At 43.0% G+C, this 26,797-nt stretch overlaps 1 protein-coding gene across 1 annotated transcript in view; it reads left to right on the forward strand.

Annotated features, from left to right (window-relative positions):
• Positions 1–1,622: 1,622 nt before the first annotated feature.
• Ubap1 (ubiquitin associated protein 1) overlaps positions 1,623–26,797 on the forward strand; it is a 57,579-nt gene continuing 32,404 nt past the window's right edge. The window contains exon 1 of the mRNA XM_059254140.1: positions 1,623–1,870. The gene's annotated coding sequence lies outside the window, so the exon portion shown is untranslated. The remainder of the gene's footprint in view (positions 1,871–26,797) is intronic.

Below are 26,797 nucleotides of genomic sequence, written 5' to 3' on the forward strand. Positions count from 1 at the left end.
AACAAAAATAATTTTATGGTTGGGGTCATCCCAACATGAGGAACTGTGTTAAAGGGTCCCGGCATTAGGAAGGTTGAGAACCACTAGTGTAGGGTGTAGGGGGAACTAGAGACATTTCCCTAGAAAAACAAATACCTCTTCACCTTTCTGGAAGTAATTCATATTTGTCAGTTTCCAGATGTGAATCCCAGTGGTGACTCATACAGGGTCAGAACAGATTGAGCAGGATCCCTGTCCTTGCCGGGTCTCTCCACCCCAGTTTACCCACACAGAAGTACACTTTTAGACGTACAGCAGCACTCCAGAGCAAGGGACACCAGCTTATACTTTCCCTATTGTGTCCCTTTACCCATCCTTTCATCCACTAGGCACCTGAAAGGTTTAAAAGGACAGGCCAACCCACTATCTCCATCATCTATCATTTAGCCATCTAGCATTGACTAACTCCTACGCTATGCTTGTCATCAGAACTCTGCAAAGATAATTTCAACGGACTGAAAAGGTGGCTCAGTCGGTAAAATCCTCGATGCAGAAACCTGAGGATCCACAGAACTCACATAAAAGCCATGAAAGTCAAGGAGCTATGACATCTACTGTAATTCCCAGCACTCACTTGGAAAGCAGAGACAAGTGCATCCCTTGGGCAGGTTGGCTCACTAGACTAGCCAGAACCAGTACTAGATTTAATGAGAGATCTTGCCTTAATATATTAAATGGAAAACTTAATATATAAAGTGGAAATCTACCTGCTAAATACACAAATAATTGACAGGTTGCTGTTCTTTGCTCACTTTGACCTTCCTCTCTGGAATGTTGCACCCCGAGTTAGAGCTTCCTCAGCCTCCAAAGTTCAAATATCGTCCTGTCTTCTATTTAATCTGGAGACAAAATGCGGCTGGAAAGCAGACATGGTAATGTACACATGCTTTATGTACCTAGAGGAGTAATTCTTGATCAAAGCACTTGAAGATGGATAAGGATGCTCGAGGCTCTGGTTTGACCATTAAGCACCTGTCACACCATCATCACGCTGAGTTTGACTAGAGTTAATTCTTTATGATCTCATTTCTCCATTGATCATGAAATTTTAGAAAAAAAAATCACTAAATACAAGTCTGAATTCCTCACGTGCCTATTTCCAGCAGATATCTCTAACACATAGAAAGCAGTGAAGGCTTGGGATTGCATTTCTGGTTTGAATGTACTAGATATTAAAACTGAAGAGACATTTAGAGTTACTGTTTAGACAATTTATTTATAAACGTGGGTCCAGGATACATAGGGCCCTGTCTAAAAGAACAAAACCCAAAAATAAATGCAGAAAGTGAGACCTGACGAAGGGACACGGGTCCCGGAGTCTTAGAGGTTTTCTCATTTCCGAAAAGGATTCACGGCTAAGCCTTTGGGTGTGCCCTCGAGATTCAAGTCTCTAAGGTTCTGGCTTTGGCCGCGTCTCTCACTCTGAGTCTTACCCTCTCAGTGACCCCTCCTCTCTTCTTTCCCTTTGGGCCAGCAGGGTTGTCATTTCAGAATTAAAGCTCCAGGTTGCAGGAATCCTTCAGCTCTCCGAGAGGGATTTAGTTACGTCACTGTCGGCTCCTCCCATTGGTCCGGGCGGGTGGGGCGCAGCGCCATGATGTCAGACGCCTAAAGGGGCGGAGCTGCGGCGGGAAGGAGGAGGGAAGTAGGCCTTCAACATGGCGGCCGTGGTACTGGCGGTGGCTACGGTGACGGTCTGGCCCGGGGCGGATAGAGTTGGAAGAGGAGGTGTTCGCTCTCCCTAGGGGCAGCGGGAGCCAGGCAGGGACTGAGCCCGGGAGGCCGGGCGGAGCCAGCACCTTTCAGCTTTCTGGACGGCAGCGGCATTCAGGTGAGGGGGCCTGTCTCTGGGGGAGGGGGGAGAGGGGCGGAGTTGGGGGAAGGGGCCGGTACCCGGCGACTGTGGAGGAGGGAAGCTGGGGACCCGGTGCCTGGGGGTCCCGCGGGATGAAAGGGGCTGGAGTACCCGGGAGGGAAGGAGAAAGAGCCGGACGGCGCCCGACGTCTTGGGGCGGATTCTGGGCGAAGGGTCAGAGTGACGGGACCAGAGTTGAAGGGGCGGAGGGCAGATGGCAGACGGGATGCGGGCAAATGAGTTCGGATTAGGGGACTAATTCTCTCCTAGGAGACAGACTCAGTAGACCTCTCTCCCGCTTAAGTGAAAGCTCAGTGGGAGCTAGAGCAGGTCGAGGAGAGGAACCCGGGTTTAGTAAAGAAGGTAAAGTGCTGGGGAGTTGAGAGCGAGCTTGAAATGTGAGGATTTAGTTATTTGGGCGAGGAGATGAGGGAGAAAAAGAGATCAGAACGGGGTGAATGCTTTTGGGGGATGTCTTTGGCATTGTCTGCTCTTCTCTAGCTATATCTTCTCTAGATTTTCCTTTTTTTTTTTTTTTTTTTTTTTTTTTTGTTTTCTGGGTGGAAATTACCTGGGCTACCCACCTGGGTCTCAACCCCGTCTTCTTTTACTCTACCAGCGATCCCTGACCTTTGTATTGTTGCTTCATGTAATTGTTTTCTGACTTGAGACTTAGAAATATGATTGCTTAAAAAATTTTTGCGATGAACTAGAATAAGATTTTGATACTTTATAGACATCATAGAGTGTTGTAAACCAAAATTAGTCGTGTACTATATATTCTAATTTTCACTGTTAGTGCTTTATCTGTTTCCTCAGTTCTAATTGTTAGTATTTGGGAGTTTGAATAAATATGGTGGATGCTTCTCTGTTGAATTTTTCAGATTTGATGGTAAAACAAGGCATTTCCTTTTCATTCATAAATAGCTCTTAGGGGTTCGATAGATGGCTGAGCAATTAAGAGCACTTATTCTTTTTATTTTTATTTATTTATTTTTCCCTCAAGACAGGGTTTCTCTGTGTATTAGCCCTGGCTGTCCTGGAACTAACTTTGTGGACCAGGCTGATAGAGATCCACCTGCCTCTGCCTCCTGAGGGCTGGGATTAAAGACGGGGACCACCACCGCTCAGCTGAATTTTTACTTTTTAAACTTTTCTTTTTAGTATTTAAAATTCTTTACTTCATCGTGGCTTTCTTTTTTTCTTTTTTTTTTCTTTTTTCTTTTTTTCCCCGAGACAGGGTTTCTCTGTGAAACCGTCCTGGCTGGCCTGGAACTCACAGTCACAGAGATCAACCTGCCTCGAGTGCCGGGATTAAAGGTGTGCACCACTACTGCCCGGCTGGAGCTCATCACAACATTCTATATACTGTTTTTGTTCTCCTTTCCTTTTATTTTTATTGTTTTTTTTTAGCCAATTTTTTATATGTGTATGGGTGCCTTGCCTGTATATATGTCTGTACATAGAAGAGGGTGTCTTGGAACTGGAGTTTCACAGTTAGAAGCTGCTGTGTGGATGCTGGGACTTGAACTTGAGTCCTTGGAAGAGGAGATAGTGCTTTCTCTCCAGCACCCCCTTTTCCCTTTTCATTTTTATTTGAGACTGTTTCAGTATGTAACCCTGGCTGACCTGGAACCATGTAAACCAGACTGACCCCAGATTCAGATCTTCTTGCTTCTGCCGAAGAGAGTTAGAGGATTAAAGGCATTTATCACCACACTTGGCTGGTTTTATTTTTCGTTTTGATTTTGAGAAAACAGTATCTTAATAAGACACATTAGATAGGCATCATCAGTGGTTATCAGTGCACATTTCTTTGACAAATGTCACTTTGTGTGTCTTTAGCCTATTTTTAATTTTTAAAATTAAATGACTTCTGTGTGTAGGTCAGAACGATCTGCTGGAGTTGGTTCTTTCCTTCCTGAATGTGGGTTCCAGGGATCAAACTCAGGTTGTCAGGCTTGGATTCCTCTTTTGTCCTTTTGACTGTGGTATTTAAAATCTGTCCGGAGTGGTCCCATGTGCCTGACATCTCAGCACTTCTGAGGCTGAAGCAGGGGAATTGTAAGCACAGGACCCACTTGGACTACATAGTGACTTTACCTCTGTTACTGCCCCCAAAAGCTTAGGATACCTGAAATTTAATTGATGATAGAAGTTCTTTTGAATATTTTCAGCATTATAAATATATCATTATTTCTGAGTATAGATACTGATATATTTTTTCTGTTGTTGAATGTATTAAGATTTATTTATTTATGTATTTATTTATTTATGAGACAGGGTTTCTCTGTGTAGCCCTAGATGTCCTGGAACTCGCTCTGTAGACCAGGCTGGCCTCAAACTCACAGATACGCCTGTCTCTGCCTCCCGAGTGCTGGGATCAAAGGCACGCGCCACTAGGCAGTATTAAAGTTGTGATTAAGATTAAGCGGATCCTGGGAAGGAGGCTCAGACTGTGAACTGCTTGCCTTTTCGAGGTCCTGAGTTTGGATCTGTATGTTAAAAGGCTGGGTATCGCTGGGTGGTGGTGCACACCTTTTCATCCCAGGACTCAGGAACCAGAGGCAGATGGATCTCTGAGTTCGAGGCCAGCCTGGTCTACAGAGCAAGTTCCAGGACAGCCTAGGCTGTCCTACAGAGAAACTGTCTTGAAAAACAAAACAAAACAAAATGACCGAACAAAAAAGCTGGGTATTGCAGTGGTCTGACTTTATAGTTTTAGTTCTGGGGAGGTGGAGACAGTTTGATATCTGGGGCTCACTGGTCAGATAATGCAGCCAAATCTTTGAGCTCCGGGTTCCATGAGAGACCCTGTCTTAAGTGTAGTTCCCTTTAAATGCAAACTTTTTTCTTCAGTAAACAGAAAAAAAACAACAACAACAAAAAAACCACTTGTTTATCATTAATAAGGTGACTTTTTTTAGATAGCATTTCTTTAATTCTTTTTTTATTCCCCCTGGGTTTTTTTTTTTTTAAAAGATTTATTATTTATTATGTATACAGCATGTATGACTACAGGCCAGAAGAGGGCACCAGATCTCATTACAGATGGTTGTGAGCCACCATGTGGTTGCTGGGAATTGAACTCAGGACCTCTGGAAGAGCAGTCAGTGCTCTTAACCTCTGAGCCATCTCTCCAGCCCTCCCCCTGGGTTTTTGAGACAGGGTTTCTCTGTGTAGCTCTGGCTGTCCTGAAACTTACTCTATAGACTAGAGACCAGGCTAGACTTGAACTCACAGAGATCCGCCTGCCTTTGCCTCCCAGGTGCTGGGATTAAAGGCATGCACTGCCACCCCTCCCCCAGCTCTTGAATTAAAAAAAAATTATTACTAATTCGATTTTTCGAGACAGGGTTTCTCCGTGTAGCTCTGGTTGTCTTGGAACTCAGAGATCTGCTTGCCTCTCCTCCCAAATGCTGTGATTAAAGGTGTATGCCACCACTGCCCAGCTTTAATTCTTTTTTTACGTTTATTTGTTTACTCATTTAGTATGAACTGGGCATGTCTGTGGAGGTCAGGACAGCTTGCAGGAGTTGGCACCTTCCTTCAATGATGTGGTTTTGGGGAATTGTGCCTGGCTTGGCAGCCAGTGCCTTCACCAGCAAGTGCTATTGGTAGCACAGATGATGGTCTTTTTTTTTTCCCCCTAATTTTAATTTTAATTTTTTAATTCTATGTGTATGTGGGTGTGTGAGAGTGTGAATATGTACACATGAATGCAGTACCTGCAGAAGCCAGAGGTGTTGGATCTCTTAGAGCTGGAATCTGATAGTCTTTCTTTTTAAAAATTTATTTTGATTTTATATTTGTGGGTTTTTTGCCTGTGCACCATGGGTGTGCCTGGTACCTGTAAAAGGCTGAAGAGGGCATCAGGTCTTCTGGAGCAGACAGTTGTTAGCCTCCATATGAGTGCTGGGAACTGAGCCTGTGTTCCTATAAAAGCAGCCAGTATTTCAGCTGCCATTAGTTCAGGGCCCTGGTAGTCTTAGGAAATGTGTTTTTCTATTTCTCTGTCAAATGCTTTTTTTTTTTTTGAGGCAGGATTTCTCTTTGTAGTCCTGGCTGTCCTGGAATTTGCTCTGTAGACCAGGCTGGGATTGGAGGCATTGGCCACCACCACCTGGCCAGATTACAGTTTTAAATGGTGAATCTGAATCTGAATTCAAATTGGTTCAGTGTGACTGCTAATTCTGAATGTGAGTCCATTTTGCCCCTCTTAGGTAGTCACAGAGATGTTTCACGTACTATAAAGTTTAAGTACTAGTTTTAAAGTCATGCCATGTAAAACTATTTCTTCACATTGAAATAGGATAATGAGTGAAAATAGTTGTTTAGAATTTTAGTCATTTATGTTATCAGTATGCTAGGAGGAAATCAGTACTTGAATATTTATTATCACACATACAAACATACCTCAAAACAAAATAGGATACATTGGATAAAGACTGAAATTTTTCTTGTTTGTATTGCTTTGTTAAATTATACCTAAGGACCAGAATTTGTATTTGGAAGTAATTTGCACATATTCTTGTAATTGTATTGGTTATTATCAGTTTCTGTGTAACCCAGGCTGGCCTGGACTTCCTCTGTAGACCAGGCTGTCCTCACACCTTCAGCTCTTCTCCTGTCTCAGCTTCCGGGATTGAAGGCTTGTGCCACCATGCTTTGCGCATTATCAGTTTCTTGATGCTTACTAAACACTTCCAGGATCTGAGTCACTGCACTGGCTCATGGTAAAATCTTGTGATGACTGAGTCAAGAAGCTACCAGTGTGTGTTGTGGTTGCTTCATTTTCCTCTTCAGCACTTGATATTGTGCAACTTTAACTTTTTTTCTAATCTGGGGGGTTTAAATGGTCTCTGTTATGTGATTTTTGAGTTGGTATTTCCTAAAGTTGAGCTTGTTTTCATGTTTTGTTGGCAACTTGTGCTTCTGGGAGATTTGTATTTTTTATTTTTTGGCATTATTTTGAATTGTTTCTCATCTTGGTTGAGAAAGATTTCTTTATTTATTCTGGTTAACTTTTGAGACAGGGTCTTGATATAGCCCAGGCTGGCCTTGAACTCCTGATCCTTCTGCCTCCACTTCCCAGGTACTGGGATTACAGGTGTAAACCACCACATACATTCAGCTTAATTATTTTATTTATTTATTTTTTATGTTTTATAAAATCTTTATTGACAAATAATTCACATAGTATACAATTTGCCCGTTTGCACAATTTGATAGACTTTAGTCCAGCATCCTCATAAGCCCATGACACCATCACCACTTTCTATTTTAGAACGTCGCTGTCTTCAACCTCACTCACACATATAATGTATGGTGATTACATTCCACCTTATGTTTTTAAATGAACATAATATTTGCAGTTGTAACCATTTTTAAGTTCACAATTCAGTGGCATGAATTACATTCAAGATATTAATTACACTCATGATATTAATTACATTTGTGGTATTCATTGATTACATTTGCAGTATTCATTCAATAACTGTATTATGGATATGATTTATTACATTCATGATATTATGTTAGAGTTTCTGTTTTGTATGATGGAAAAGCCCCACAAATGACAGTTGTAGCCGCTTAATTATTGTTATTATTATTATTAGTTTTTTCGAATCAGGGTTTCTCTGTGTAGCTTTGGTGCCTGTCCTAGAGCTTACTCTTTAGACCAGGCTGGCCTCAAATTCACAGAGATCTGCCTGGCTCTGCCTTCCAAGTACTGGGTTAAAGGCATGCGCCACTGCCGTCCAGCTCAGGCATGCTATTTTAAATAATTTCTTCTTTTAATGTTGGTACTAGGGCTTGACTTAAGGCTTGTACATGCTAGGCAAGTGCCCTACCACGAAGCTGCATCCCAGCCTGCATGCCATTTCAGTAAATACAATAGCACATCAGTGTAGTTTGCAATTTGACATTTGAGGCCTACCTGCTCTATATGAACCCTTGACTCAAAGAAAAAAGAAAGAAGAACTTATAAGGAATTTTGGCATCACAAGACCTGAGAGTTGTTTTGTTTTTATTTTTATTTGTGGTTGTTGTTTGTTTGGTTTTAGGATTCATTTTCACTATTTTTATTTCTGTGTATGTGTCTATGTCTGTATGCTACATGTATGTAGGTGATATCAGATCCTGTCATGGTTAAATGCGAATGGCCTTCAGAGGCTCACATACTTGATTACTTGGTCCCCAGCTCGTGGAACTGTTTGGGAAGGATTAGAAGGTGTGGCGTTGTTGGAGTAGTCCGGTCACTGGGGGCAGGCTTTGAGATTTCAAAGACTCATGTCACCCTTATGCTTGTAGATCAAGATGTAAGCTCTCAGCCACTCTTTTAGTGCCACGTGCCTGCCTGCCCATTGGTATGCTGTGTGTCATGATGGTTATAGACTCTAATGCTCTGAAACTGTAAGCCCCAATAAACTCTTTAAATATAAGCCCTGTGGTAATGGTGTCTGATTACAGCACTAGGAAAATGACCATGACAGATCATCTGAAGCTGAAGTTACAGGCAGTTGTGAGCCGCCACTTGACATGGGTGCTGAAAACCAAACCCAGGGCCTCTGGAAGAGCAGCAAGTACTCTAAACTTCTGAGCCATCTCTCCAGCTTTTCTGTGTGTGTGTGTGTGTGTGTGTGTGCGTGTATGTGTATGTGTGAGTGCCCATGTATGATATGTGCACCATGTGCATGCCTGGTGCCCTCAGGAGTCCAGTAGACAAGTCAGATTCCCTGGAACTGGAATTAGACAGTTGTGATCTACCATGTGGGTGATGGGAACTGAATATGTGTCCTCTGGAAGAGCAGCAAGTGCTCCTAGTTGTTGAGTCATTTATCTAGTCCTTTCTTTTTGGGGGGGGGGGATTAAAAAATGATTATTTTATTTCATGAGTGTGTTTTGCCTGCAAGTCAGAGTCCCTGAACGGGAGTTACAGAAAGTTGAGAGCTGACATGTGGGTACTGGGACTTGAACCTAGGTCCTCTGGAAAAGCAGCCAGTGCTTTTAACCAATGAGCCATCTCTCCAGCCCCTGTTTGTTTTTTATACAGGATCTCATATATCCCAGGCTGGCCTGGAGCTCTCTGTATAGCAGAGAATGACCTTGATTTCCCATCCTCTTGCCTTCACCTGGGATTACAGGTATGAGCTGCCATGTCTGGTTTTATGAGGAGATGGGGTTAGAGTTGAGGGCTTCATACTTGCTTTGTAAGTACTCTGCAAATTGAGTTACACTCCTAGCCCAAACCAGACAGTTTTAAAAGCAGCTTAATCATGCCTTATCACACATATTCCAAGACTGAGACACCAATAAATTTATGAATGACATGTACATTTAAATGTTAATACGAGTTGACAGAGTTTTCTTTATGGATTACTCAGTATAAACTGTTAGTTCTTTTACTAAAAGAAGTCGGCTTTGCAGAGATCCTCTGCAAGCAGAGTCACAGAAGGTTGTGAGCCATTGTGTGGGTGCTGGGAACTGAACCCAGGTACTCTACAAGATCAACAAGTGCTCTCTCCAGCCGCAAGATTGCTCGTTTGGCAAATACTTGCTGTACAGTCTTGAGGACTTGAGCTTAAATGCCCAGTACTCAGGGAGAAGCTGGGCATAGCGGTTTGTACTCTGAGTGTGTGGTGGCACACACTTTAATCATAGAAGTGTTAAAGCCCTAGAAAGTTGAAGACAGGCGGATACTTAGGACTTGTTGGTTATTCAACCTAATTGGTGAACCCAAAGTCCCAATAAGAGACTTTGGCTCGAAAAACAAGGTGGATGTCTCCTAAGGAGTGATAATGGAAGTTGACCTCTGGTCTCCACAGGCACATGCTCCCTCCCCTGCACACATACAAATGCATATCTCCCACCTCCATCCCCAGATTTTGTTTTCTGTAATGCTAGCACTCAAGAGGCTGAGGCAGGCCTAGACTATAGAATATGTTCATGTCTCAGAAACAAACAAAAACCCCTAAAGTTCCCAAGAAACAAGGACCATTACTTTACTAGTCAGCTTCTCATCACTGACAGACATCTGACATAAAGCAAGAAAGATTTACTTTGGGATGTAGTCTCTCTTGTTGTAGAGCACTTCCAGCACGACAGGAAAAGCAGAGAGGGATTGAATGCCTAACTTGCCTTTTCCCTCCTTCTCCTTATTTATTCAGGCCTCTATCAATGGATGGCGTCATTGGAGTTTAGGGTGGGTCTTTCCTGTTAATCCTCTTTGGAACTGCCTTCACAGGCACACCCCTGGGTGCTCTGAAGATTAATCATCATAAGTACTTTGAAATTAGGAATTGTTCTTCTATTGAGTTGAATGTTTGATCTTGGTAAAGATCATTGTTTTTGTTCCTGCTTTGGGGAAAGGCAAGAACTAATGTCTTTTTCACCTTGTCAGCAACATACTAAAGAAATGATTCTACTCAAGTCTAAGACCCACATCCAGCTTAGTGCACAGGTGAGGGTGTGTGTGTGTGTGTGTGTGTGTGTGCGCGCGCGTGCGTGCATGTTTGCGTACGTGTGTGTTGTTGTTACAAGAGCATGGATGCCTAAAAGGCTAGCCTATCCTAGTTTGGGTGACAGCTCAGAAAGCTGCAACCCTGGTCCTCTGTTCACAATGTGCAGGGAGCCAGAGTCTCTTCTACCTAGCAGTTGCTCTTGGGAGGGGCCTTGGGCCTTGTAATTTCTGAATCTCTTGAAGTTTCGTGAGCTTCTGAGGCTTTTTGGTAGTGCTAGGGATTGAACCCAGGACCATATGGCTGGCCTCATGCTCGCCAGGCAAACACTCTACTAACTGGGCTACATCCTCATCCCAGCCTTTTGAATCTTCTGACTGTACCTTGGTTGGTAGAGTGCTTCTGTGGTACACACAGAGCCCTGGGTTTGATCCTTAGCATGGAGTAAGCTGGTGTGGTGGTGCATACCTGTAATCCCAGCACTTTGGAAGTGGAGGCAGGAGGACCAGAACATCATCTGTGGTTACATAGCTAGTCTGAGGCCAGACTGGACTTGTCTACAAAGATTGGGGCTGGGGAGTGGAGGAAGAAAGGGGCAAAAAAGATACTCAGAGGCAGAGAGGCAGGTGGATCTCTGAGCTCACTCTAATCTATAATATATCACCTTTCAGGCCAGCCAGGGATACATAGTGAGATCTTGTCTCAAAGGAAAAAGAAGAAAAAGAAACCAAGAAGAAAAAAAAATGGAGCCTAGTAGTAGAGACTGGGACATTAGAAGTGTTTTCCTTGGAATGAAATGCTTCCCATGGAATGCCAGTTAGAGCCTGAAAGAGTTTGTGATTATAAAAGAACAAGAAAAAAGGGCTAGGGAGAATGTCATGGACGAGAACTCTTGCTGCTCTTCCAAAGACCTGAGTTTGGTTTTCAGCACTCACATCAGGAGTCTCACAATTGTGTGTAACTGCAGCTCCTGGTGATCTATGTCTCGTCTTTGTGGGCAACTGCACCATGTGCACACACCCATGTGCAGGCACCTACTTACATAGAGTTAAGAAACAAAACAAAACAGCAAAACTGGCCTCCTGCTGCTTTGTTCTGCTGCTTTCCTGTCTTACTGTGCGATGCCCTTTTGTCGGGTGCTGTTATCACAGTGAGGTCCTCAACAAACCTGGGATGCTCTTGGGACTTTTCAGCCTCAAATTGAGCTGATTTTCACCTTTCTTACTTTTTAATAAATTGCTTTATCATGTTGCTTAGACTGGTCTTGAACCCATGGGCTCAAATGATTCTCCTGTCTCAGCATTCCTAGTAGCTGGGACTACAAGTGTTCATTACCATGTGAGCTCTCTTTCCTTTGTCACTCAGCTTCAGATTATAGTAATAAAAAGCAAACTAAGAAAATGGTTAAAGCTGGGTGTACCAATTACTTTCTGTTGCCGTGATAAAACTGACCAAAAGCAACTTTGGGAGGAAAGAGTTTATTTCATCTTACAACCCACAGGTCACAGTGCATTATTGAGGAGAACCAGGGCAGAAGCTCGAGGCAGGAAATGAAGCAGAGACCACGGAGGAATATTGCTTACTGGCTTGCCCTCCTTGTCTAGTTCAGCCTGCTTTCTTATGTCACCCAGGACCCCTGCCCAGGGGTGGTGCTGCCCTGTAGGCTCTACCATATCGAGAAAATGCTCCACAGACATGCCAACAGGCCCGTCTGATGGAGGAGGGTCCCTCCTCCCAAGTGACTCTAGTTTGTATTAAGGTGACAAACACTACCCAGCACCCTGGGTGAAGTGACAGAAGCCTACAGCGTGTGGGAGGCAGAGGGTTAGGAGAATAACTGCAAATTTCAACCTGTTGGATATAGCAAATTCCAAGCCAGTCAGGGTGAGACCCTCACTAAGGAGAGAAAGAACAGGGCCTGGAGAGGTGGCTTAGCAGTTAAGAACAAACACTGCTGTTCCAGAGGATCCAAGTTCAGTTCCCAACACCTACATCAGGTGGTTCGCAAGTGCCTATGACTTCAGCTCCCAGGAACCCAGCATGTACACATAAACACACATACACATAATTAAAACTAGTAAAAGTAAGTTCTGAAGAAGGAAAGCAGAAGGGGTAGGTAAGTAGGGGAGCAACAAAACCGAGCTGGTAATCTGGATGCTAATCTGAGTTTCAGCTACGTTTAACTCCTTACGCTGTTGTTTGTTCTTCTTCTTTGACCTGACCTCAGCCTCTCAACACGATGTTGGGGCACATTCACGATCTAGATGGCTTTACCTGTCTTGTAGGGCAACAGCATCTTTTTTTTTTTTTGAGGATTTCTCTGTGTCGTTTTGATGCCAGTCCTGGATCTCACTCTGTAGACCAGACTGGCCTCGAACTCACAGAGATCCACCTGGCTCTGCCTCTTGAGTGCTGGGATTAAAGGCCAGTGCCACCACCGCCCGGCGGACAGCAGCATCTTAATCACCCTAATCTTAATTTTTTTTTTTTTTGGATCTGATCTTGTTTATGTATATCCTGGCTAGCTTGTTACTTGATGTGTATGTAGCCCAGGCTGGTCTTGAACTCACCAGAGCCCTCCTGCCTCAGTCTTCTAAGTGCTGAGGTAGGAGTCTGCAATCACACCCATTTGTCTGCGGTGGGATAAACAAATAAATATATTTGTTTTTGTTCTTTTTAAGACAGGGTTTCTGGGGCTGGAGAGATGGTTCAGAGGTTAAGAGTACTGACTGCTCTTCCAGAGGTCCTGAGTTTAGTTCCCAGCACCCACGTGGTGGCTCACAACCATCTGTAACGAGATCTGGTGCCCTCTTCTGGCCTGCAGTTATACATGCTGTATACATAATAAATAAATAAATCTTTAAAAAAAAAAAAAGAGTATAAAAAAAAAAAAAAGACAGGGTTTCTCTGTGCAGCATTGGCTATCCTGGAACTTGCTCTGTAGACTTCCTGCCTCTGCTTCCAGGATTAAAGGCATGCTCCACCACTGCCAGCTCTCTGAATATTTTTCTATGATATGTTTTGTTTATTGATTCTTTTGCTTGATGAAGTCTTTGTTGAAGCTGTTTCTTCTTCATATCAGGTATTGGTTCTTTACCTCTAGATTTTTTTTTTAAGATTTACTTTAATTTTTAATTATATGTGCTCTGGGGCACTGACTGGGGGGTTGTGGGGTGGCAGACGATAATTAAAATATCAGTAGATTTATCTGCAGCAGTTAAGCCGACAGAAACATCACATACCTGGTTCTTACTTACTTTTGCTTAATTGTAAGCTTTAAAGGATGTATACTGGGCATAGTTTTGCAGGCCTTTAATCCCAGCACTTGGGAGACAGAGGTGGGCGGATCTCTGTGAGTTTGAGACCAACCAAAGCTTCATAGTGAGACTATGTTTTGGAAAAAAAGATGTTAAACCACCCACATATTATATTTTATTTATTGAGTGTGTGCATGATACACATGTGTGCGTGTGTGAGTATAGGTGTGCATATGCCATGGGGTATGTGTGGAAGTTAGAGAAAAACTTCTGAGAGTCTGTTCCCTTCTTTGACCATGAGTTCTGGAGATGGCACTCAGGTCTTTGAGAGGGGTTTCTATGTCGCTTCTTGTTTTCTTTTGTTCTTTAGCAGCTTGCTGCTGGGATTTGGTGGAACCAAAATGCTGTCTGCTTTGAGATTGAGTAGGGCTTCTGGCTGGGCTCTTGTCAGTGGGTCTCGGCTGGGCCCCATGTTCAGGAGATGCTACTGGATGAATTTGTGGTGGGGAGGACTGTAAACAGGCTCTGCAGTTTTCTTTGGGAAGATTGGGTTATGAGGTCTGTTTCATAACTGAGCAGGCTGTAAACTGGGCTCTGCAATCATGTGAGTTGCATGTTGTGCCCTATGGTTGGGTGGGGTCATTTGGCTGCAGTCTCTCTGGGTAGGGCTATTGGCAAACAGTGTTCCAAAGTTTGGTGGGGTTGTTGGAGTTTTGGTCTAGTGTATCTGAGCTTGGGCTTTGTGATTGGGTGGAATTGCAGAATGTACTGTGCAATCTGATTTTTGGATTGGGGTAATCAATCCCAGCATCCTGGTGGTTGAGGCAGGTGAATCTCCAAGTTCAAGTCTAGCCTGGTTTATAGAGTGAGTTCCCGAGCAGCCATAGCTACAAAGAGAAACCCTGTCTCACAAAATCAATCAATCAATAAATAAAAATAAAAAAAGGAAAAAGAAAAACACTTGAGGGAAAACTGTCAAGTTTTTCAGAGAATGGGCTTCACTTTTGGTGTGTCTATTTTTGGAAAAATATCTAGAGCTGAAGTAGGTGTTAGCTGTTAGGTGACCTCAGTATGTGTCCAAGTGCACTTACTTTACGCTTTAGGTTAAAAATTCTGTACTGCTTTCTGAGACTGTTTCAAATTGGCCATGGGGAATGCCGTTCAGATTATAATAGCCTTAATTAGCCATATCTCCAGATATCAGAGTCAGGACTTTTAAAGTGTTTCTTTATCAGGGCTGATATTGATGACTTTCTATTTTACTGGAACACTCCAGTTCTGGTAACTAGAGGGTGTGTGTGCGAGCTTGTGTATGTTCCTGTGGGAGTGCTATTATGGTTTGGAGATTGTAATTGGATTTGATAGATGTTCAGTTTGGTTTTTGTTGTTGTTGTTATTGTTTTTTAAAGATTTATTTAGTCATTATGTATACAGTGATCTGTCTGCATGTCAGAAGAGGGCATCAGATCTCATTATAGATGGTTGTGAGCCACCATGTTGGGTGCTGGGAATTGAACTCAGATCCTCTGGAAGAACAGCCAGTGCTCTTAACCTCTGAGCCATCTCTCCAGCCCCGATGTTCAGTTTGTTTACCTAATCTAGTACTATGAGTTTTTGACAGAATATGTAGTAGCTAAAAGAGCTAGGTTTGCAGTATACTTTGTATAACACAGGCATTTCATTTCAAGCACTTAAATTAACAGATGACACTTCTTGGACTCTTAGAGCATTAGTGTTCTGTTCATTCACCTTCTTTCCTATTCCATCCCTTTATTTCAGAGTTAACTGTCCTCTTGAAATTTGTCATTTCCTTTTCTTTATGAATTACATACTTAGATGTTTTTCTCTTCCCATTTTGTGTGTGTGTGTGTGTGTGTGTTTGTGAATGTGGTGTATTTGTGTGGGTGTACTCACTCCTGTGGTGTGTATAGGTCAGAGGAGGATGACATTGGATGTCTGTCCTCCATTTCTTTTTCTTTTTTTTTTCTTTTTTTTTTTTTTGACAAGGTCTCAAAAAACAAAAACAACAAAAAACCTCATTGTATTTCTGCTAGCAAGCCCTTGTCAGCAAGCCCTAGGGATCATCCTGTCTCTGTCCCCTGTGGACTTATAGGTGTGAGACACCATCCCTGTGCTTTTATTCCATTAATTTTTAAAAATAACATTATTTATGTGTATGAATATATCCATGTGTGTGTATGGGTGCCCGAAGAGGCTAGAAGAGTGTTTCAGGTATCCTGGAACTGGAGTTACAGGTAGTTATGTGCACTAGGAACCAAATTCTGGTTTTCTGGAAGAGCAGTAAGAGCTGTTAGCCATGTCTTCAGCTCCTCGTGTGGTTTTCTGCATGGGTGCTGGGCATCTGAACTTGGGTCCTCATGCTTGCACAGCATTTTAGCCATGGACCCTCTCACCTCTCTGTTGTGTTTGAGACAGAGTCTCACTATGTAGCCCAGGCTGGCCATTAACTTGGAGGTCTGCCTGTCTCTGCCTCCCTAGTGCTTGGATTAAAGGCATGTGTCTCTGTGCTTGATTCCTTCCTTTTATCCATCCATCTATCCTTCCTTCCTTCCTTCCTTTTTTTTTTTCTGTGTGTAAGATTTACTTGTCTCTGTGTGTATTTGTGCATTAATACAGGTAATGGAGTAAGGAAGACGATTGATTCCCTAGAGAGTTGGGAGTTATAGTATGGTTTTGAGACATTAATTCAGGGGTCCTCTGCAAGAACAGTAAGCTCTTAACCTCTGAGCCATATCTCCAGCCCTCCACTTCTGTTTTCTTAAAAAAAAAAAAATTGTAGACTTTTGTAAAACAATGGGAGAGAGACCTTAGTGGATTGAAGCCAAAGGGCCCTATGGTGGGTGAGAAAGAGACATGCCATGCAGACACAGGGGGGTGCAGTCACGGAAGGTGGGAGCTGTGGAGAAAGCCACACCATGCAGGCGTCACTCATGTGGAAAGTTTTATTAGGGAAGGGAAAGGGAGAGGGAGAAGAGAGAAAGTGGGTGGGGACTGAGGAAAGAAGAAGGACAAGAGAAAGAGAAAGGAAGAGAGGAAATGCAGAGTGACCTCGTGGAAAGAGAGAGGAAAGATGAGAAGGGAGAGGGAAAGAGAGCAAGAGCAAGCCGGGCGGTGGTGGCGCACGCCTTTAATCCCAGCACTCGGGAGGCAGAGCCAGGCGGATCTCTGTGAGTTCGAGGCCAGCCTGGGCTACCAAGTGAGTTCCAGGAAAGGCGCAAAACTACACAGAGAAACCCTGCCTCGAAAAACCGGGGAAAAAAAAAAAAAAAAAAAAAGAGAGAGAGAGAGCAAGAGCAAGATTGTGGGAATAGAGAGAGAAGGAGAGGGGTTTTCTCTTAAAGGGGACTTTATGTAGGATGAGGTTGTCAAGACGCTGGGCAGGTCAAGGTATTGCCCGCTTATTGGCCGGGTCCCTAAAGGGTGGGTCTGAATGTTAACATTCTTCCCTTTTGATTATTATAAAAAGATGAGTTATGGATAGCAAGTGTGTGGGGGGAATTAGGGCGCCAAAATCTTGAGACTGCTTCCTGCTGATTTGGGACAAATTGGGGAGGGGAAAGTTGGGATTCAGAGTTATGGGAGGTGTGAGTGAAGAAGCATTCAGTTAGCTGTCTTCCTGGAGACACCTTGAGGGAGCTGAGAAGGCAGGTTACTAGGGGAAGAAAAAAATAGATTGCTATCATTGGCCCCATGAGCAGGGCTAGCCATAGGAAAAGTGATAACTGCCAGAAAGAATGGAACAGAGAAGTGCCCTGGTAGTACAGAAGAGGCAAAGGTGAATGAGCAAGACACAAGAGCAGATATGCCCTTCCTTGGGACATCTTGGAAAACCAGGTTCAAGTTCCTGGGTAGGTACTCCTTGAGGAGTCTGGAGAGGTGGTACCAGCAGTGAAGTCCCTGGAGCTTGGCGAGATGGCACGCCAAATCGAGGGATGATGCGTTCTTCAGGAGTACCTGAGCCGTCACATCTGCTGTTTCTCTGGAGGTGGGAAATGCCTCTGTCCATCCTGAAAAATTGTCAACAAATTGGGAGATAACCGAGTTTTTTTTTTGGTTTTTCAAGACAGGGTTTCTCTGTGTAGCTTTGGTGCCTTTCCTGGAATTCACTCTGTAGCCCAGGCTGGCCTTGAACTCACAGAGATCCGCCTGACTCTGCCTCCTAAGTGCTGGGACTAAAGACGTGTGCCACCACCACCCAGCTTTTTTTTTTTTTTTTTTAAGATTTATTTATTTATTTATTATGTATACAGCATGTATGATTGCAGGCCAAAAGAGGGTACCAGATCTCATTACAGATGGTTGTGAGCCACCATGTGGTTGCTGGGAATTGAATTCAGGACCTCTGGAAGAGCAGTCAGTGCTCTTAACCTCTGAGCCGTCTCTTCAGCCCCAATAACAGAGTTTTTACAAGTGGGCATGTGGGTGAAGTTAACCTGCCAGTATTTGCCTGGTTGGTCAGTCCTTGGTTGCAGTGGCTGGTAGTGTATCTGGAGGGCCCCTGAGGGTTTGGCCTTGGCATGAGACCTGTGCAGGAACCTGCAAGTGTCTGTGAAACAACTGGAATAGATTTATATCTTGGTGTCATAGCAAAAGGCTGTGGCTTTGAGTTAAAGGGTATGAGCATTTTTCCTAGAGCTTGGTTTCAGCCTGATGAAACACACGTTTAAGTCTATAACCAGAGGAAATAACACTCTGGCTATAGCCTTGAGGAAAGATTTGGTTGTCTGATGCTGCCAAGCTGACCCAAGTTACAGCTAGCCTAGCTGTCAATACTATCAGAGATCTGACAAAGATAAATTATACCTGAGTGCAGACCAAGCAGCTTCCAAATCAATTAAAAATGACAGGGACCAGTTCATACTCAGTCAGTCATACCCAGGTCTCCATAGCATTGGAGGCAGAAGTATCAGAACAGCATCAATCTTCAGCTGGCAGGCATATAAGGTGAGAGTTTTTCCTGTGGAAGAGGAACATGGGGAAGCCTGACTTTATTTTGTCTAGGCAAAAGAGGTGCAATCAATTCTCCAATGTCCTGCTGCTTGCCCTGAGTCTGGGCCGGGTCCTGGTAGCAGGTGTTGCATTGGGGCATCTTGCTTGGTGGTCAGCGTTGCCATAATCCAGGTAGAGACATTGTGGTGCCTCATAATCTTCTTCGGAGACCTTGGATCACTGCTAGGATCTGGAAGTCTCTGTTGATATAATAAACTTTTTGATCAAAGATTTAAATGCCATATTCTGCAGATCTCTGAAGTATTTGAGGGCTGCCTAAGTATATCTGGATAGACAAATTTGTTTCTAGTTACTTGTTTTAAGTTCAACCCTGAAAACATACACAAGGGGACTAAGTAAAGCTTACATTAATTACATTAATTACATCAGCAGCACTTAACCTGTCTTCCCCATCAGTCTTTTTGGTTTTTTGAGACAGGGTTTCTCTGTGTAGCTTTGTGCCTTTCCTGGAACTCACTCTGTAGCCCAGGCTGGCCTCAAACTCACAGAGATCCTCCTGCCTCTTCCTCCCGAGTGCTGGGATTAAAGGTGTGCACCACCGCCACCTGGCCCTAACAGTCTTTAATATTGCTAGCAGCTTTCACAAGACTAGGACATTACAATTACTGTCAGGTTCAGACCTAAAAATAATGATTTTGAATTACAGCTCTTCTAGTATCAAAATAAAACTTTTATATGACTCAGTTTGTCCAAATAGCTTAAGCTTAACAAAGTTAGCAAATACAAGGAGGCTAGACATACATTCTTAAGCCTGAAAAGACATTATGTATGTAAGGAGAGACATTCTCTAAGTCATTGGTTCTCAACTTTCCCAATGCTTTGACCTTTCAATATAGTTCCCCATGTTGTGGTGACCCCTCCATTACAAAATTTTTTTCATTGCTATTTACATTTCATTGCATCTTTGTTATTGTTATGAATCTCAGTACAAACATCTGACATGCAGGTGGTCCTAGGCCCTGTAAAGAGGTTCAATAGAAGTAAGATCATTAAGGGGTTAGCTAAGGCAGGCACCAGGGTGGTTTCCTTGTTGCTGCTGCCTTTCTCTGTCATGGATCTGATTTTTCAGCAGGGTCACGGAGTTTCTAATGACCCCTGAGTGGTTAACATCAAAACAGCATTGCTCTCCTTAGGCCTTGCATAGGCCTCCTTGTTGAAGGAATGGTAGCCAGGGGGACCACTTGAACAAATTTTAGGTTAAGGCCTCTTCTGTCCTGGAGAACTATTTCAACTAGAGAGGAGAGCAATTCCTCTAAATGTGTAACATATTTTTCTAGGGCAGTGATATCTATATCTACTGCCATTTTTAAGGCCCTGTAGTTCTGATCTTTGAGTTCAGCCAGATTATAATCCTGAATGATTTATATAGAAATAATAATTTCTTAAGGTCATATAATACCTCTTTGGTTCTGTATAAAGAAGGTCAAGTGTCTTATCTCATTGCAGAACCATTTTAGTTAATAAATCTATCAATTGACAACTCTGGGACCAGTTTCCTAGTATGTCAGTGGGCATTATAGGAAGCCATTTGGTCCCCTATGCCAGGGAGTTTCCTTTTGACTCAGCTTTTCTACCTATTATGGGCAGGGAGCACAGGATGATGTATTCTCTTCTGTAACTGCTTCTGGCTGACATTGGGGCATTGTTATCAGAGCCCAAAAAGGCTGAAAGGCTAGTCGATGGCTGAAAGGCTAGTCAAAGGCTGGGCAATGGGGCATTTGTCAGAAGCATGTGGTTATCTGACCCAGCTGTAGAGACAGGGAACAGTTATATTGGCTGGGCTAGTCCACATCAGCTTTCAGCAAGTCCAGAGCTCATAGTCATTTGGAGCAGGTTGTAGTCTGCAACTGAAGCTTGGATGTGTCTGCCAGCCAAGTGGAAACCTGTTGAGACAAGTTCAAACTAGGAACAGGAGTTAAAATTTATGAACTTATTTGGAACTTCTAGGCCCATAGTCTTAGTAATTGGGAAGGGGAGGAGTTCCAAGATCAGTAGAGAGAAATACCATCCTCAGGAACAGACAGGTGGGGAAAACTCAAGCTGTACTGCTGTGCTTGTCTGGAGTCCTTTTGACCTCTGTGAAGTGGATCTAAGTTTTATGACTTCTTTTGATCCTCTGACGCTTATATGAATTCTTATTTTACAAAAGGACATAAAAGCTTTAGATATATTGGTATTACCAATCGGTATTGAAATCCATGTGGTAGAAAGGCAGGTAATGGGTATCTGTAAAACAGCAGGAGTAGACTCATACCTTTGAGACCTAGCAAAAACTACAGAGTTGGGTTAAAAGCGTGTACATTTTTCTTTTGTCTAGAGAGTTGGGTATAGATTGGACAGAGATATCTTTGGCCTGACGAGAAGCACCTTTAAGTTTATATTTAGAAGACAACCAAAGAAAATCTAAAATCTTGAGCTTGTGACCCAAACAGTGTCAGAATTCTATTAATGTTAAACTCTGAACATTTGAAATCTTAGTATAACAATATCAGAAAGAGAAAGTAATCTGAAGCATTTATTTAAATCTTCTGTTTATACCTTTGTAATTGGTATTTATATCTTCAATCATTTTCTGAGACCCTCAAAGCTTGCATAGACTTTTATGTCACTGCGCATGTGGCTGGCCATGATCGTATAGTGGTTAGTACTCTGCGTTATGGCCGCAGCAGCCTCGGTTTCAATCTGAGTTATGACACCAATTTTGTAAAATGGCAGGAGAGATAACCTTGGTGGGTTGGAGCTGAGGGGCCCCACAGTGAGTGAGAAAGAGACACGACATGCAGACACGGCAGGCGTGGTCACGGAGGGTGGGAGCCTACGGAGGGTGGGAGCCTACGGAGGGTGGGAGCCGTGGGGAAAGGCACACCATGCAGGTGACACTGGAAAGTTTTATTAGGGGAAAGGGAAGAGAGAGGGCAAGAGAAGAAGCGGGCAGGGGCTGAGGAGAGAAGGAGGAGAAGAGAGAGAGGGGGCAAGAGAGAGGAAAGAAGAGAGGGAGGGAAGAGAGGGAGGGGGGAGATAGGGAGAGAGAGAAGGAGGGAGGGGGAGAGAGAGGGAAAGAGAGGGGGAGGGAGGGAAGGATGGAGGGAGGGGGAGCAGAGGAGCAGATGTGACCTTATGAGACTAGAGAGAGGGAGGGAGGGGGAGGAGTTTTCTCTTAAAAGGGACTTTATGTAGGATGACGTTGTTAGGATGGTTGGCGGGTCAAGGTATTGCCTGTTTATTGGCCAGTTCCCTAAGAGACCAAGTTGGTCTTGAACTTATGGGTAGCCAAGGATGAGCTTGAACTGGTTTTCTTGCCTCTTTTTCTACCTCTTACAGGTGTGCTCCACAGGTATGCTTCTGAAATTCTTTGATACGGGCATCGAAGACGAGGTTTTGTGAATTTTTGGCAGAGGGACATAGTTGCTTGTGGACTGAAGTGAGTTTCTTAAGTGTTTGAAATTGAGGCATGGAACAGGGCTTGTGAGGAGGAGTGTTTCAGTTAAGACAACAATATTCTGGGTGTGATGGCACATGCCTTTAATGTCTGCGGGCACCTTTTCCGTGCTGAGCTGCTGCCTGTTGGCCCTGTGTGTTTAATTTTATGAGATAGTGCCAGATAACTTTCTAGATGCTTATAAATGTGATTTTCTTTTAAACTCCCCAGGTAAGTGAGAAGACTTTTGAACTCAGAAAAAAGATGATTTCTTGTTGTTGTTTTTGCTTTGAGTTTTTCTGTTTGTTTGTTTTTTTAGGTTTTTTGAGACAAGGTTTCTTTGTGTGGCCCCGCCTGTCCTGGAACTAGCTCTGTAGACCAGGCTGGCCTTGAACTCATAGAGATCACCTGCCTCTGCCTCCTGAGTGCTGGGATTAAAGGAGTGTGCCACCATACCCGGCTGTTTTTGCTTTGTTTTCAAGATAACAAGTATCTCGAATATAGCAATATAAGACCTATTTTTAGGGTGCAGAAAATTTGGCTACATAATTTTAAGAATATGATTTAAAGTATCCAGGAAGACAAGACTTTGGTGTATTTACATAATTAAAGTTGGAAAAAACACCTTAGATTGCTTCTGATTAATTTGATAGGGATAGTGTAGCAGAATATCATTGGATAAGTCAGAACTGGTTAGAAAGACTTGATTGGTTTGGAGTTGGAGGCAGAAGTGCAGTGTAGTCACACTCTGGGCTGGGAGTGTTGCTAGGTGGCAGAGTGCTTGCACAGCATGTGGAAAGCAGTTGGAGCCCTGTACTGTGAAAACCAGACCAGACCACATTCCCAGAGAGACGAAACACAAGCTTCCTCTCAAGCTCTGCTTTTGGCCATTTGCTGATCTTGTTTTCCTATTTCTAAGTAGCTCTTTGTTACCAAATGAGCCATTAGTGTGAACTACTGCTGTCTAAGATGAGAATTACAGGATAGTATTCCAGCTGGTCACATATGGGGTTCCTATATTTAAGGTTCTATTAAAAATCAAAGAAATAACGAATCGTAAGGTATTCAGGTTCATTAATTTTTTTTTTTTTTTTTTTTTTTTTTGAGACAAGGGCTTAATGTGGTGCTGGCTGGCTGGTAACTTGCCCGCCACTGCTGGAATTAAAGATGTGTGCCCCCAGGCTCAGCTGTAATTCACTGCGTTAAAAACTGCTGAGCCAGGCGGTGGTGGCGCACACCTTTAATCCCAGCACTCTGGGAGGCAGAGGCAGGCGGATCTCTGTGAGTTCGAGGCCAGCCTGGGCTACCAAGTGAGTTCCAGGAAAGGCGCAAAGCTACACAGAGAAACCGTGTCTGGAAAAACCAAAAAAAAAAAAAAAAAAAAAAGAAAAAAAAAAAGAAAAAGAAAACTGCTGGAAGAACAGAAAAGTTGTGTCTTCTGGGTTAGATTAATAACCTCTAGTGTGATAGCCATCCTCTCTGCCCCTGAGACTGACTGTTGGATGTTATCTTTTAAAACATATTACACATGCTTTGTTAAAAAGAAATAAGAAGCTTACCTTCTTTTCTATCTTGATTTTTAGTTCAGCTTTGTTATAACATTTTCTAGATTGTTTTACCCAAGTTCCCAAGAGTACTTAAAGTGGTATTTTTCATTGCTTTAAAAAACAAACAAAAAAACAAAAGCAAAACACTGTCTCTAGTGTTCTTTTAGTTTTCTATATCTGCTTTGTTTTTGTTTGTTTGTTATTCATTGGTTTGGGCTGTATACTTTTTCTTTTTAAGATAGTGTTAGCCAGGTTGTAGTGGTGCAAACCTCGATGTATATACCCCTGAAAAATCTCTCTTTTTAAGGGAAGTCAGCTTGTTGGTTGGTTGGTTGGTTTTGTTTTTGTCCATGTTTTTGAGAATTACCTCGTATTGCTCACGCTGCACTGGAACTTGAATTCTCCTGCCTCAGTCTCGAGTGTGAGAAGGTTACAGGTGTGCTAAGAGAGATTTGCAACTGTAGTTCACTGAGTTGTCTTCGTCTTTTTTTTTTTTTTTTTTTTTGAGACAAGGTTTTCTGTGTAGCCCTGGCTGTCCTGGAACTCAACTCTGTAGACCAGGTTGGCCTCAAACTCATAGAGAGGTGGTGGTGGCCTTTAATCCCAACATTCAGGAGGCAGAGGCAGGTGGATCTCTGTGAGTTCCCAGACAGCCAGGGCTACACATAGAAACTCTGTCTTGAAAAACAAAACAAAGCGTATATGATTGTTTTGCCTACGTGTATGAATATGTGACTGGTTTGTGTCCATGAGCCCTTCAGATCCTCATGGTCGCGTCATACTTTACGCACTGTGCCTTCTCCCCAGCTCTGACCCTGCAGTTCAAGAGACTGGTTAAAACTTTAGATGTAGGCCGAGGATAGAGTGCTTGCCTAGCATTGCATGGCCTTGGGTTAGATTCCAACACTCGATTCTCCTGAGCCCCTTCCTAAGAAAGGAAAGAAAAGGAAACATTCATGGAGAAGCACGTTTATTTAGTCTTGCTAAGTTGACATGACTGCCCCAGAACTCAATCCTGTTGTCTCTGTCTCCTGAGAGACTCAGATCACAGCCTTATTACATATGCTACGGTCTGTGATAGTCCTGTTTGGGGACATTTATTGTTATTTTGTTTGTTCAGCAGTGTTTACTCAGGTTTTGTAAAGTGTTGTTATGGGTATTTATTTTCAAAGACATCTTGGGACTGGAGAGATGGATGACTCTGTAGTTAAGAACATTTACTGCTCTTCCAGAGGACCCAAGTTCTGTTCCCAGCATCCACTTCAGGTGGCTCTCACATCCCCGGTGATTAAAGCTTCAGGGGATCTGATTGGTGCACTTCATGTGCATCTGTACACAGGTGGCAGATACACACCGAGACATACAGACTTTAAAATAAAAACAAAAATGGTGTTCTGATAGGGTGTGGTGGTATTCACCTCTAATTTCAGCTTGGAGTCAGAGGCGGGAAGATTGAGAGCTTGAGGCTTTCCTGGACTACGTAGTACAGGGCTAGGTCAGAGAGATCTCACCTCAAAAACAAACAAAACTACCCTAACATCAGAGATTGGACATAGATTTCAGTAGTCTAGTGCTTGAATAGTTACTGTGTTTGACAGTTTATGTGTGGTCATTTTTATGTATTGTGGCGATTCATACAGAGCTCTTCATGGGTTATGCCTTGTATAGTTAATAAATAACTGTTAGATTTCTAAAACATCTCCATCCCACCCCCGAGTATTTGGGTACTCTTACTGGACTAGAAGTCACTGGGTTCTTCATTCATTTTTCTTGTTCTGAGGTGAAAATCTTTGATTACTTAGACATCACTGTGTTTCTTTTTAGTTCTCTTGGTGGGTTAAAAATTGATACATGTAAAGATACATACTCAGTATAGAAAACCTAGAAAATGGGGGCTGGAGAGCTGGCTCAGCGGTTAAGAGCACTGGCTGTTCTTCCAGAGGTCCTGAGTTCAATTCCCAGCAACCACATGGTGGCTCACAACCATCTATAATGAGATCTTGTACCCTCTTCTGGCCTGCAAGCATGCATGTAGACAGAACACTGTATACATAATAAATAAATCTTAAAAAAAAAAAGAAAAGAAAACCTAGAAAATAAATAGCATAAAAAGAAAGCCTGAAGCCTACCCATAATTTTAGCACCTAGTACTATAAGAATGTCTTGTCTTTCTTTGTTTCTGTAGCATATTGGACTCTTTTCCAAAATGTCAGAGCTCATCAGATCTTATTCTGCAAATTGATGATTTAAATTTTTCATTTCAGTTCTTCATAAAACAGTGGTGCTTAAGAAAGATCTGAACAGGGGCTGGAGAGATGGCTCAGCCGAATCAGATGCTTATTGTGTATGTGCTAGTGGAAAATGGTTTCCTGCTTTCTGAGTTTCAGGGTTAGTGATATGAAAAATAAGTGAAGAAAGTTAGACTGATATGTGGTTGTCAGCTTTTTATGTTGCTAGTAAAGGTTTCCTGTCTTCCTTCCCCCTCTCCTTCTTTCCCTGCTCTCTCCCGTTCATTCTGTTTCCCGCCCTCCCTGTCATCTGACCTTACCATGTAGTTTAGGTTGGCTTCCAGATCGCAGTCCTCCTGCTTTGGCCCCTGAGTGCTGGGGTTTCAGGCATTTCCCACTCGCCACATCTGGCTCAGGTCAAGACATTACTGTGTGCGACTTGACAGTAGTACACAGTGGCACTTCCTGTGATTATTCAGTTTGGAAATACGAGTGCTTTTCCTGAATCCTCTCATTTTTGGGCTGCAGAAGGTTGTGAGGTGTGCAGTCCCCATTCATTCCAGAAATTTTAGTTAGGGATCTACATTTGCTTAACTAAACAAAGTAAAACACATTTACTTGGTGTTGCACATACGTCTTTTACACAGGAGGATCAACTTAGTAATAGTTTTCTTCTGTGGCCGGAATGTTATTCTTCTAATAATTCCTCAGAATCTGCACATTTAGTAATATTTAAATTTCCTTTTAGAATTTTTTGTTTTTGAGATAGTCTTTTCTCTCCAGACTACCCTGAAACTCAGTACATAGCTCAGGTTGGCCTCATATTCCCTTTGGTCCTCCTGCCTCTGTCTCCCAAGTGCTAGTAATACATGTGTGAGTCATCCTACCTAGCTGATGTTTCTTTTTAAAAACTCATTTCTTTGGGCTGGCAAGATGGCTTGTCAGGTAAAGGTGCTTGTTGCC

Source organism: Peromyscus eremicus, chromosome 2, assembly GCF_949786415.1.
Source record: "Peromyscus eremicus chromosome 2, PerEre_H2_v1, whole genome shotgun sequence".
NCBI classification, from domain to species: Eukaryota; Metazoa; Chordata; class Mammalia; order Rodentia; family Cricetidae; genus Peromyscus; species Peromyscus eremicus.